The following is a 13,704-nucleotide window of genomic DNA, read 5'->3' on the forward strand; positions in this document are numbered from 1 at the left end:
TACTGCTCCTGCTGCTACTACTAATACTACTACTACTACTACTGCTGCTCCTGCTGTTACTACTACTGCTGCTGCTGCTACTACTGCTGTTGCTACTACTACTAGTGATGCTACTACTACTACTACTGCTCCTGCTGCTACTACTAATACTACTACTACTACTACTACTACTACTACTACTGCTCCTGCTGTTACTACTACTGCTGCTGCTGCTACTACTGCTGTTGCTACTATTACTAGTGATGCTACTACTACTACTGCTCCTGCTGCTACAACTACTACTCCTACTACTGCTCCTGCTGTTACTACTACTGCTGCTGCTACTACTACTACAACTGCTGCTGCTACTACTACTGATACTACTACTACTACTACATTGAAGGTTTATAGTTTTTCATAGGAGTAATTGCGAAGGTAGGGACAGAGTAATGCTTAGAAGAGAAAAATGTGATAAATAATCTTCCTTATAGAGGCATATGGAAATTGGATATTATAAATGAGTAGGTCTAGGTAGTTACAGTAAAATAAAATATTATGACACAATTTTAATGAACAGTTTGAATATTGCTCTCCTTTATTTAACTCTTTTCGAATACAAACTTCGTCACATACCTCTCGAATGTAAGAGGTATTATATAACTTTATGTGGGCATTCCTTCATCATCGGGAGCGTAGTCGGGGCCATAATCTTCTAACGGCTCAGTAACATAGTCCTCGTTATAATAAGCGTAAATCGCTTCAGTGGTGCCGCCTACGCTATCGTCATCGTCATCTTCATCTTCATCGGCATATTCGGGTTCGTCTTGGCTTTCATCTTCTTGGGGAGCACGCTTTTTCAGAATTTTGTATCCTCCCACTGTACTCACCTATTAAGTAAAAAAAAAAAAAAACAAAGTAACGGCAGTTAAATAAGAATAAGATTAATGATGGTTATATAAAATGCTGCGCGTATATACAGGATGTATCAAAACATGTGGGAAAGCTCTGTGGAATTGATAGAGGAGCTGAAAGCAAGCAAAGAAGTTCATATAAACAAGTGGTAAATTTCGCTTAGTTCTTTAGTTACAGTCATTGTGTGGTGTACATAATATCTGTGATGATAAAGATTGATTTACAACTTGAATGCTTTTTTTCTTATACAGAAACTTCTAATTTCAACACAATGTGCTCAGAATGACCACCTCGAGCTCTAATAAAGGCTTCAACTGTGCCGATGGCTTGGGATGATATTGATGACTAACAAGGGGAAACGGGAGAACCTCGAAAAATCCCCACTTGCGACCTTATCAGCCAAAGAGTCATTAGAGAATATTTAATGAAAAATCGTAGTTCTGGCCGGGACTCGAACTGCGTGACAGTGTTGAGATCTATACCACTGAACCAACGCTGTCATATAATAACCAAAGGATTGGGAAACGAGAATAGTAATAAAATAGTAGTACATAAAAATTGGACCAGAAATTACCCCAGTAAATATCGAGGAATAACATTATTATGAACTGCAGCAAAATTATACTCCAGTATCCTAAAGAAAAAAATGAATAAAAACAGTGAATTAATCTTAGATGAAGAACAATGTAGATTCAGAGAAGGGAGGCGTACAGTAGATGCTATTTTCTTAATACAATAAATTTTGGAAATAAGAGAATTTAAACTGCTAACATTTATGTTATTTATTGATTATAAAAAAAACATATGACATTGCGAACATGAAAAAATTATGGCAAATTATAAAAGAAGAAAACATAACATCTCAATTACAGGGAGTAATACAAAATATTTAGGCTACAGCAATTCCAGAATGTGTATGAAATATTCTTTCTAATGGTCACTAATCAGAACCAATTAACACTAATGACGGAGTCAAACAGGAATGTGGACTATCGCCTAATTTAATAGCTATATTAATAAAATTGTTAAATAATTGAAACAATAAATAGTGGCATCCAACTCAACAATACGAATAAAATACAAACATTCTTATACGCCGATGAACAAGTTCTATTTGCGAAATCTGAGAGTATACTACTGAAATTCGGTACCGTAATAACTTAAATAAGATTTGTCAGAAAAGTTATATAAAAATTTCAAACACAAAATAAAAATCAATAGGGATATGTGGAAAACACCCACAGAGTAAAAATGGTTATTAATTATAAAATAATATAACAAGTAGATATTAATTGCACATATATGGGAAGTCTAATATCAAGTGAAGAAAAAGACATGAACATTAAATTACACAAATACAACAAAATGAATGGTATAATTAAACGACACTTTGGTAAACAAAAGTTAACTCAGACAAAATTACAGTTACATAATATCGAAACGAAACCAACTTTACTAAATGGCAGTGAAAATTGGGTGCTAAATAAAAGAGATACAGAGAAATTGGAAGCAGCACAAATGCGAATTTTAAGACCATTATTAGGCCTCACGAGATTGGATAACGAAAAAAATGTAGGTATCCGCAAAAAATTAAAAGTAGACAATATAATTGATTGTGTTAAATGTTATCAGAAAAAAATCTTTCAACACATACAAAAAATGGACTCACACCACATCCCAAAATTAGCTCTGCAATATGAATCTAAAGGAAAGAGAGACTTGGGAAGACCTCGGCAACGAAGAAAAGACCAGAAATATTTTTAAGAGCTTTTAGGGAACAGGTCTTGGAGAACCTAAGTCCGATTGGTTCATAATGATGATGATGATGATGATGATGATGATAATGATGATAACATGAAATTAATTTTAATACCAGTGTACACACTGGCAGCAGGCGTACTGTGATCGGGCAGGCAGGTTAAAATGAGGATTGAAATTACAGATATATAACATGTGTGTGTGTCTGTGTCTAATGTCTACCCACTTCACTTTGCGTGATTCGGGTTCCTCATACTGCGGATAGATGGCAGGACTGTGACCCATTTTCAAGTTGCACACCATTTCGGTGGGCCACGTTATGCATAATGTGTATATCGAAACCTAAGAATGAAAACCTCGTATGTTTAACTTTCTAAATTTTACAGGAGAGCAAAAAAACTAATTTAGCTCAACACTTTTGACATAATTTGAATTATTTTTGTTCTGATTTGTTAAATTTAGTTATAAGTATATGAAAATAAAATAATTATTGATTTGGCAATACTGTTTTATGCACTATCAGACTTACGTGGTTTTCATTCATTAATAGTCATGTACTTACGAGCTTTTCACAGTTATTTAGTAATCTTTACTTTAATAGATTATCAAATTACAATTTTTAAATCTTGAACATTTTTTAAAATAATATTATTATTGAATGTTTTTAGTGTTCTTAATGTTCCACTGTAATATTTTATATACGAGGAAAGAGTAATTATTCACTATTATGTATGAGGCAAGTCATCATAGGAAATGAACATCTCTTGGTGTCACCATTTTCAGCTCCTGAAGATTATTCACTATGAGGCAAGTTATCATAGAAATTATGAACGTCTCTTGGTATCACCATTTTCAGCTCCTGAAGATGCTTCTACTTGGTTGTCTTGGAATTCTTTTGTCTTACAGACGCTGAACATCGTCTGTGCCTGAAGGCTTCTTAATTCTCCTTGGCAAATGTCTGCAGTATCGGAGAATGTCAATTTGTACTCTATCGAGCCATCCGGCTCATATTTCAGGCATCGTATATCCACCACAACTCGTCTTCATTTTCAGAAACCGATTCTTCTACAGCATCTGTTGCCTTTTGATTTAGCACCCAGTTTCTTACTGTCCATTCGCCCAAGAACAAAGTTTGCAGAAACATCGATTTACATACTTGCATTTGTTCACCAGTTTCTTCCCATTGTAGATGGTAGTACAATGAATTAGATCGACGAGAATTCTTAGCTATTATCTTCCTTTCTTTAACATTTTTTTTTATGCACGAGATGCTGTACTATGATTCTCTTTTCGGACCATGATTTCTTCCAAAAGTCTACAAATATTTTCTGTCTTCTCTCTTCAGAAAACTTTCGACATTTTACACTTAAATTTCTTTTGCTTTCATTACAAGAACAGAGTGGTCTCAATTTTCTTTCTTCCTTTCGTACATGAAAAGTTGGTGCCTGGTCATCATTTTTCTTCCTTCCTAAGCACTTTTCACATTTCATCCGTTTATTTTTATTAATCTGCACAGCCCATATATCTCTCTTAGCTCTCTCTTTATGGCAATGTTTACGCTTTTGAATTTCATTATTCTGAGGCTGTTTCTCCTCGATTTTCTGTGTTTTTTCTTGATTGTTTTCATCTTCGTTCGGCTCCAAGTTGTTGAGTTCTTGGTCGTCTTCACTGTGAATTTGGTTCTGTTCTTGGTTATTTCCATTACGAATATCTAAATCGTTTCACTACTCAATGGAATTGATTTGATCAGTTGTGTTGAACATATTAGAAACCCCATCATTGTCATTGAAGGAATTAATTTTTTAATTAGTTTCTTTCAATTTCATTTTTTCAAATTCTTAGTCAGACTTCAGATGGATTGTGGTTCTTAAAGTAGAATAGAATTTACATGTTTATTATTATGTCACTGTTCGCAAATATTTGTTATAATAAAATAAATAATCTGATTAATGAAAAAATTACACTGATGATACACACCTTTTACTTTGGACATAGAGTATGTTTTGTCTAAACCCACAGACAATTGAACCATACGCAGACCTCTAGACATTTTGAAGTAAAAATATGGAAAGTTCAGACACATTGTAAACGTTAAAACATAAAGTCGTTCTTCAGTAAATTTTAGAATGATAAAATCAGCACGATAAGGTTAATAAAATAAGAACACAGCAATATTAATAATAATATTCTGGACATTGTTCGTACTTATCTAAACACTTTTGAACTAATTTATTTTTGTACTATTTGAGAACAGGACGTCAAGCTATTCTCCGGCCACATGGAAAACTACAAAAGCTTTTACAATGCTTCTTAATTGATTTATTTTTCAGACTGCCGACACTGCACCACTTTGAAGCTGCAAGGAAAGGGGCGAAGTGTTTAATTTAATACTTTTCCTTATTATTACTGTACTGTTAACATCGATTCGGTATTGAATTACATTGCGTCTAGATGACAAGGTTGGTTTTGTAAAGCATACAAAATCGACATACAAGGTTTTCCCATTTAAATTGATGGCTCATAAGTCGGAAATTCTATATAATTTCGAAATACAAGGTTTTCACATTTAAATTGTTGACTCGTAAGTCGGAAATTCTATAATTCACAGAGATACGACCTTTTCATTTTAAAACAAAACCTTAAAGAGATACGTGGTTTTCAATTTTTGTCTTTTTACATGAAAAAATGAAAAATGAAAATTTTCAAATTGTAGACCATAAGAGCACGGGCTTTCCTATAAATTTGAGTGAAAATCGCATTTTTCGAAAAAAAAGTCCACTTACGAGGTTTTCATTCTTAGGTGTCGATATGTGTAGTGTAGGGAATGGGTGAGGATGAAGATCAAGTGAGGAAGGGAGAAGGAGAAATCCGGTGCCGGCACGTAGCCTACTCCTGTCGAATAGCACCAAGGGGGCCGCTAGGCTTAACGTCTCCATCCGATGGACGAATCACTATCAAGATTGATGTATTCTTTCCCTTCATATGCACTGCGGAAAGATTTAGGATTTAATCTAGGCATTTTGGTGCACAATGTAGTGATTAGAAGTTTACAACGCACTTGCCATGTTGAAATATAGAGTAAGTGAAGGTATTAATGCCATCAATTTTTTTTCAAAAAATGGGTTACAACTGACCACAAATACGTACATAATAGCCTATTGTTTTTTTTTTTTTTTTTTTTTTTTTTTAGATATTGATAATTTGTAGCCTTTCCTGTGGAATGTACGTCTCAAAAGTTGTAATTCTAACAATTTTAGTAATTTTATTCTAAGTTTTTCATCAATACAAGTAAATCAAATTATGACGCATGCAGGCGCTATTACCTGCAGTGAAGATAATGTCACATATTTCTTTACAACAAAGAAACATTTTTATAAACAAAAGTGGCAAATGTAAGATTATGTCATAGAGTTAAACAGACAAAAAGTCTCAATATCATTACCACATAACTTTAAAAAATTCAGTCAAGATTACTTTCATTGAGTGGAGCACAACACAACCGTCTTCACATAGTGAACAGAGTCCAGTTTTCTTTGTGCTACTCGTGCGCCAGGTTTCGTGGTACCCAAATCCGGTCGATTATCTTTAAGTTAGAGACGATTAAAATAATCGATATTATTACATGCTAAATCAAAGTATATTCTCGCAGCCATATGAAGTTATTACCTGCAGTCGCATATTCTATTTAAAATGGATAATTGCCATAAATAATATTACACATTTTAAAACGACACCATTCCACTAAATTTAAGAACAAATATAAACGAATTTCTGATAATGAATGAATGAATGAAGTGTATTTATTGATACACAATTACACAAATTCATGTTCACAAAATCCTTCGCACGAGCCTGTACTGCCATTCTTGTTATAACTATGCACAGTTTGCATTTTCAAAGAAAACAAAACGAATACTACTGAATTTCTCATAACATTTCATCATCGACTATATTTCAGTTCTTTTATCTGTACTTACTTTATGTAGAATACAATATTTAACTCACTCGACAATCAGCTAAACTCTCACTTCTTCACTTAAAGGTTGTTAAACTCACACTAAAGACAGAAATCCGTTTCATTGTTCCATTCAAATGTTTGAGAAAGGTTTCTCTAAGCACCACACTTCTCTGACTAGGGCTGCCAACACAGATTTTGACGTAACAAATTATAAAATATTAGATGGCGTTGTAACCAGCATGACGTTAATAACTTCACTTACCCTACTAAAACAGAGATTATTGCTCGTTATGTTGCAACTACTGTACGTTCACTTACTTTCTTTCATAAAGTAGAAATGTTCAAGAAATGGCAGCCGATATAATATTCTAATACAATATTGTATTACAATAGTAATCCCATGTCTTTTATCCTTATCCTTAAAAGCATATGATCTCATTCTACAGTGCGTCCGTAGCTCGGTCGGATCGTTCCACGTCGGCCTTGGACAGGGTGAAGATTGGCGCGCCTACCGCCAGAGCAGCGCTGAAGCTACCGCTGACGCGCCAGTCAGTCGAGTTGCATCTGTCATGAGGGAAAGACATCTGTGCGCGTGTTGTGAGTAAAATTGTGTTGTCTCGTGGTGATAAAGTGTCTATTGATAATGGTTGAGTGCACTTTAGAACAACGTATTTTTCTCTATGATGCATAGACTATATGAAATACTCTTCTACAAGAAGGTGTAGGAGATAATTTGAACATCGGTTTGCAGGTGTTCGAATTCCTAGCAGTTCAACTGTTTATGACCTTGTCAATAAAGTCAGACGTACAGGATCTTTTTTGAACAAGAATCGTGTTCAATAACGCCGTGTACTGATATAAGAGAAGCTTCATGAAGTAGGGGCCCGGTTAGAATACTCACCCCGCAAATTACTGTGACATTTAGCACAAGAGGTTAACATTTCCAAGACGTCAGCTTTTGCGGCAACGAAACTTCTAAAACTTAAGCCGTACAGGGTAACTGTAGTTCATGCTTTACAACGACAAGATCCTGTAAGTAGGGTTAATTACTGTAATTGGTTTATGCAGTCCGTTCATAATGGCGACGTGGACCCACTTTTAACGTTCTTCACTGATGAAGCGTAGTTCCATCTTCACGGTCACGCTTCTACTCAGAACAATAGATACTGGGCTACCGAAATTCCCCATATTATTCATGAAGTTCCTCACCAGTGAGTGCGAGTAGAATATTATCAGTCCCATATTTTTCGACACAACAGTTGATTCACACATTTATGTAACTTCAATTGTGAATAATTTATTTCCGCAACTAACAAGAAATGAACGATTGAGTGGCTGGTTTCAGCAGGATTCAGCTACAGCGCACACCGCTGCGAATTCTATGCATGAATTGCGAAGAGTGTTTGGTGACAGAATAATTAGTCGAGGATTGTGGCCACCTCGTTCCCCTGACCTATCTCTATGAGCTTTTTATTTATGGGGAACGTTAAAGAATAAAGTGTACGCATCAAATCCGCACACGTTACAAGAATTGAAGGACAACATCACGAGAGAAATACAGGCAATCAGTCAACATGAACTTCTGCGCGTGAACCAGAATTGTTTTCAGAGATATAGGGAATGTGTTCGAGTTGAAGGTCATCACTTTCAACATCTGTTGTGATGCAGGTAAGCCTACTGTTAGAGAAGTTAGTGTTCTGTACCCATGACTTTCCGGTCGTTTACGTGTAACTCTGGCGGCAGGCGCGCCAATCTTCGCCCAGTCCAAGGCCGCCGCGGAACAGTCCGGTCGAGCTACGAACGCACTGTACTTGCTACAAAAATTTTGTACACAAGAAATTTATATGCGTTATATTTCAGTGACTTACTTGGCATAGATGAAGGAGGGCTAAAGTGAAGAACAACAGGATGGTTGTTTTTCTCATTCTGCTTCTTCGCTGCGTGTCGACTGTAAGAAAATAGTCGATGTGACGGTAACAGTACTACAATATATTACTGTTAAATTATTGAAGTAAGACGAAGAAACGGCTCTTCATACGACAAACATTGGCTTAAAAATTGAACCTTTCAAATTCATCATATCGAAATCACTCCTGGAAATTGCTACAGTGGACTGTAAAGAAAATGACACTAAAATTAGCTGCCAACACGAATTTTAAGGCACAAAAATCAGCTTCAAAATAACTTAAAAAAAAAAATGAGTATTATTCTCTCGTGCTATTTGAGCCGTAATACCTGACTCAGCTAATCTTCAACATTTTTCTAGTTCACATTGGCTGAGTTCAGCCGGAACAGCGCTGAGATAGCGCCAGCATTGAGCGCCTTGCTCACCGACAGCGCTGAAATAGAGGCCGCCATTTTTCGTAGCAAATTTTTTTTCGCTGCAAGCCAGCGAAAGTGGAGGGCATAGGCGGAGAGAGAACCGTTTCCTTCTGGGGGGAAGGGAGGCAAAGCAAAATTCATAGAATCTCCATAAAACGGAATTAAGGGGGACATCATTTACTTCCGTCCCCCGTTATAGCTTGATCGTTGTACTGTAAAGTATATCGGAATATGAGCATTTAATGTAGGTATGTTCGGGAGCCATGTTTCTTACAGTGTTACATTCATATCCGCGATGTTTCGGACCGAATTGTCTAGGGCTTGAACTGTAGATATACTACAAATTATAATAGGGCATAATTAAAAAAAAAATATCTTTTTCTCTCTCGTACAGAAACACATATACATCAATGAAACTACGTAACAGTGCCAACAGAAACTTTTTTATATTAAGCTCTTCTGAAGATTATCACATGAAATGTATACTCTAATTAGCCTATTTTATTTAATCTAGTCTTTAAGTTTATACATTATACCGGGATCTTTTTTCTTTTTCCTACATTGTTGTACAGTATGTTATTCATATTTCTCCAAGTAGCGGCCTGAACACCTGCAGACTCTTTACACATGAGCACAGGCTGTTACAAAAAGAAACATTGCAGTGCTTCCATTCCTCAAATGAGGTATAAATATTCTTATACATTCAGAAATTTAAAAAATTTTATGGTCCAGATACATGATCTGAAAACATCACTTCGTCAAGTTAAGCACAAAAATTTAATCATGAACAAAAGCAAAAAAGATCTTCTTAATTCAATATTTTCCAACGTTAATAAAAGAAAAGACTTCAGACAAGTTTGGGGGGGGGCAGTGCCCCCCCCCAAAACTCCGCCTATGGTGAAGGGGATAGACAACAATCAATGATGCCTTATATTCAGGAGTAGATGGAACAACAGCGTGTTTGAATAATTTCAGGGGAAAAATTGTGAAAGCCACCATTTAAGTCACACAGAATTGTGTGCACTCACAGTTGGGTTTTTGGAGTCTAGTCATGCCCATTGAGTTGTGCAGATATAAAGAAAAGAATTGTGACGGTATCGTGTATAGTTCCTGGGGTAGCTCAGTCGGTAGAGCATTCTTGCGCTAAGCGAAGGGACCAGGGATCGATACCCGGCCCCGGAACAATTTTTCCCTTGAAATTATTCAAGCCTGCTTTACAGGGAGCTTCTACCTGAAAGCCAGATTTGTGTAATAGCGTGTTTATTTGTAAACATAGCGGACATTTTGCAACCTGTCGTTCAGCAACTCACAGCAACTGCTGTAACTCAGCAAAAATGAATAAATTAATTGTGCTGTCCCGGCTGAACACAGTCATTATAAAGCTGTTTGGTCTTGGTCAGTCGGTCCGGGTAATATAATTTCGCAGGAGCATGCGAAGAAAACACGGAAGTTTATCTTGTGACAGTCTCGTACGTAAAACATTGCTCTTCAATGCCAAACATCTACATTAGGCATTACAAGACAGTAATTCTCAACCATATCTGCTTCAGTAGTTCTTATTTTAGAATCTGTTAAATATTCTGTCCCCATTTTATTAGTAGCGCATTTTTAGTTAATGTAATGTAGGCTTATCTCTCTCATTATAAATGTAATCAAACTAAGACTTATTGTGCTTGAAGTCGTACTTTAGCGCGTAACCGCGTTCAAGTATATTGAAACTATCCTATCCCTGTAATGTTAAATTTGATTCGCATGACCGATTTTCTCAGTATCCACTATGTGGAAAAAAGGATTCTGAAGCATAGTTGTGCTATGCAGCAAATTCTGAACTACTATGTGCCACTAAGAGTAGGATGAAAAATTTCTCTGTTGCTAACAAAAGCAAAACAAAAATCTGTAGGCCTATATCACTTATGTCAAAGTCACCTATATTTACAGTAGCTCTGTTTCCAGTAAACACTGAAGCGAATTTCGACTCCCGTGCGCGATCCAAAACCCAATCCTATCCTCTCATTTTCTTTCGGCTCCCGGCATATTTGGTCTTATCTGAATCATTGCAACCTCGGCCACCATTCTTAGTTATTTCGCCGGTCGTGATTATATTTTGCTTTGAATTTCTTGAATGTGCATGTTTTAAATTTTCACTACTACCTTGAAAAACTTGATTTCTCAACTCTCGTAAATTAACACGCATATAAATCCTATTTCTAGCCATTAATAGTACTGTCTTTAAGCTACAGAACGAGATATTGCTTGCTTTCTTATCTCAAGGTAACAATAATGCAGTCGACCTTGACTCATACTGCGGTGCTGCTTCGAGGTTGCTAAACATGGCCATTTTCGCCGCGCCCTTCATTTGGAACTCATCTGGTCCAACAGATTTACATAGTGTTAAAAAGCGACGTCTGTCCTCTATTAAACTGTACATGAATCATTAACATAGCTCTTAGAGTTTAACTTAGTTAGGGCTTAAAATGTTGTACTTTTTGGGACATCAGAATCTCCTTACGAACCCCCTCACTCTCACTCGGTGAAGGTCAAAGTTCTATGACATGTCAATAATTACCTGCAATATCTTGATCAGATATTTTAAGACTAGTTTCCTAATTTTTATGCTCAGATTAAAAAAAAATATTATTGAATTTATATGATATACATTTAATTAAACGGCACAAATTAGATAATGATTTAGTGTAGGCTATAATTTCCATTATGATAAATGCTCGGATGTTTTTCTTCAGAAACTGAATATTACAAAAGATATTGAATTGGACGTGCCTACTGGTAATTCTTGTCTCTTATCTTCGAGATTTTACGGTATGAATATTGTCTGTTGTCGCCTGTTTTCTATTGTATTGGACCTATTAATAATTCTTGTCCTCTTGTCTCGTATTTTCATGTTATGTTTTATGTATGTAGTCATCTATATCTTGTTAGATTTGATCAACTGGTAATTTTTGTTTCAAATCTTCATGTTCAAACGATTTTTGTGTGTTTTCACCTAATTTCTATTAGTATCTACTAATAAATTGTCTTATATTGCCTGTTGCATTGGGTCTGCTGTAATTATTTTCTCATCAGTAGAAACTAGGAAAGAGGCAAAATTGAAATCCTTACAGGATACAGTTCGTATTTCACTTCGGTTTTGAATAACAATAATAATAATAATACTAATAATAATAATAATAATGCCGCTGATAGGAGTGGTTGTGTTACAGAGTGTGAATGTGAACCAAATTCCACTTTCAAAATAACTTCCAACTTCCAAAGAGGTTAGAGAGAGAATAACGAGATTAAAAAATCGGAAGTCTCGAGGGCCAGATAGTATTACTACAGAGATTTTTAAATTAGGCTCCGAGGACATTACGTAAGTAAGTAATTTCCATATGCTAACATTTTGTGTGTTGTCATTTGTTTCGTATTTGGTTGAATCTACTAGTAAGGTTATTATTGTCTCATATCTTCATGTTCTAATGTTTTTTTTTTTTTTTTTGTTGTCTTGTCACATATTTTCTGTTGATTTCGATCCACTAGTCTTCATTAATAAATCATCTTTGTCTGTTGTCACCATTGTCCAGTGTCATCGAATCTACTGGCAGAAATTTTTTCATATCATCGAGACAAATGATAACGTACGAGTATATTGTATTTCGTATGTTACCTTCTTTACTACTCTTCCTGTTAAGTTGTAATCTTCATTACACCACCACCGTAATAATAATAATAATAATAATAATTATTATTATTATTATTATTATTATTATTATTATTATCATCATCATCATCGTCGTCATCATCATCATCATCATGTTTAACAACTGAAATTATTTGGCTCCTACGTCCTCGTCCTCATTTTTGTGAGGATTAATAACCAGCATTTTGTGATTCATAACTAACGGGTCCTGTACCATATAGTCAGAATGGTACAAGTCACAAGTTACGAAAACTTTACGAGTAGAGAAAAAAAGAATCATTTTACGGAGAATCCTATTTTTATCCCTTTATTTGAACAATATATTCATTTAAATGATAAGGCACATTCTTTTACAGATAACTTCCAAATTGAAATACACTTTTTTAATATATGTTACATTACCTTATGCTTAGGGCTCTTCTTACCACTTTGGTATAATGCCGATGTTTCTATACGATGCACAGACCTTTTATACAGCAGAAAATTTGAGGTGGTGAGGGTTAATATGACAGTTTAACGACGACAGAAATGATTATACTTTTAAATTTATTGGTCATATATTCTTATCTTACGAATAATTGGTGAAATGGTAATGCAATTTCACACTGAAATTAATGTAATATATAAAATATTGATTTATGTATGAATGTTAAGTAATATTAATTTCGCCATAGTTTTTCCCTCACTCTATTGTAGACTTGATTTTTTTTAATATTCATACAAACTTTAAATATTAAAAGGATGCAATTTTGCAAGGAATTTAATACATATTTCTTCGATTTACTTTAACAATGATAATATTATATAGTTTTACATAATTGAGCATACCCTGCACATATTCACATAGTACAGTAGTGGCAAAAAAAAAAAACCGGACCGACCCTTGTAACTGATTTCAGAGCCTTGTTCAATCCAGAGCACGATAGACTGGTAACTAAGATTTTCGTGGTTCGAATCCTGCCTGGGAAGGAAACTTGTTTTTGTTCCTTATTCAAATTTATTCTCAATACTTTTTATTGCTGGTAAAATTCATGTTCTGGGAATGATAAGTTAATTAAGTAGTAAAATATCGGTGCAATCG

General features: G+C 35.1%; 1 long non-coding RNA gene across 1 annotated transcript; it reads right to left on the bottom strand.

Moving 5' to 3' along the window:
• Window positions 1-543: 543 nt before the first annotated feature.
• On the bottom strand, window positions 544-13,101 carry LOC138706142 (uncharacterized). Its single transcript, XR_011333916.1, has 3 exons — window positions 13,026-13,101; window positions 8,476-8,555; window positions 544-866 (listed from the first exon to the last, which is right to left on the bottom strand). It is a non-coding gene; the product is annotated as an uncharacterized lncRNA (long non-coding RNA).
• Window positions 13,102-13,704: the final 603 nt, after the last annotated feature.

This window comes from Periplaneta americana, chromosome 9 (genome assembly GCF_040183065.1).
Source record: "Periplaneta americana isolate PAMFEO1 chromosome 9, P.americana_PAMFEO1_priV1, whole genome shotgun sequence".
Lineage (NCBI taxonomy): Eukaryota > Metazoa > Arthropoda > Insecta > Blattodea > Blattidae > Periplaneta > Periplaneta americana.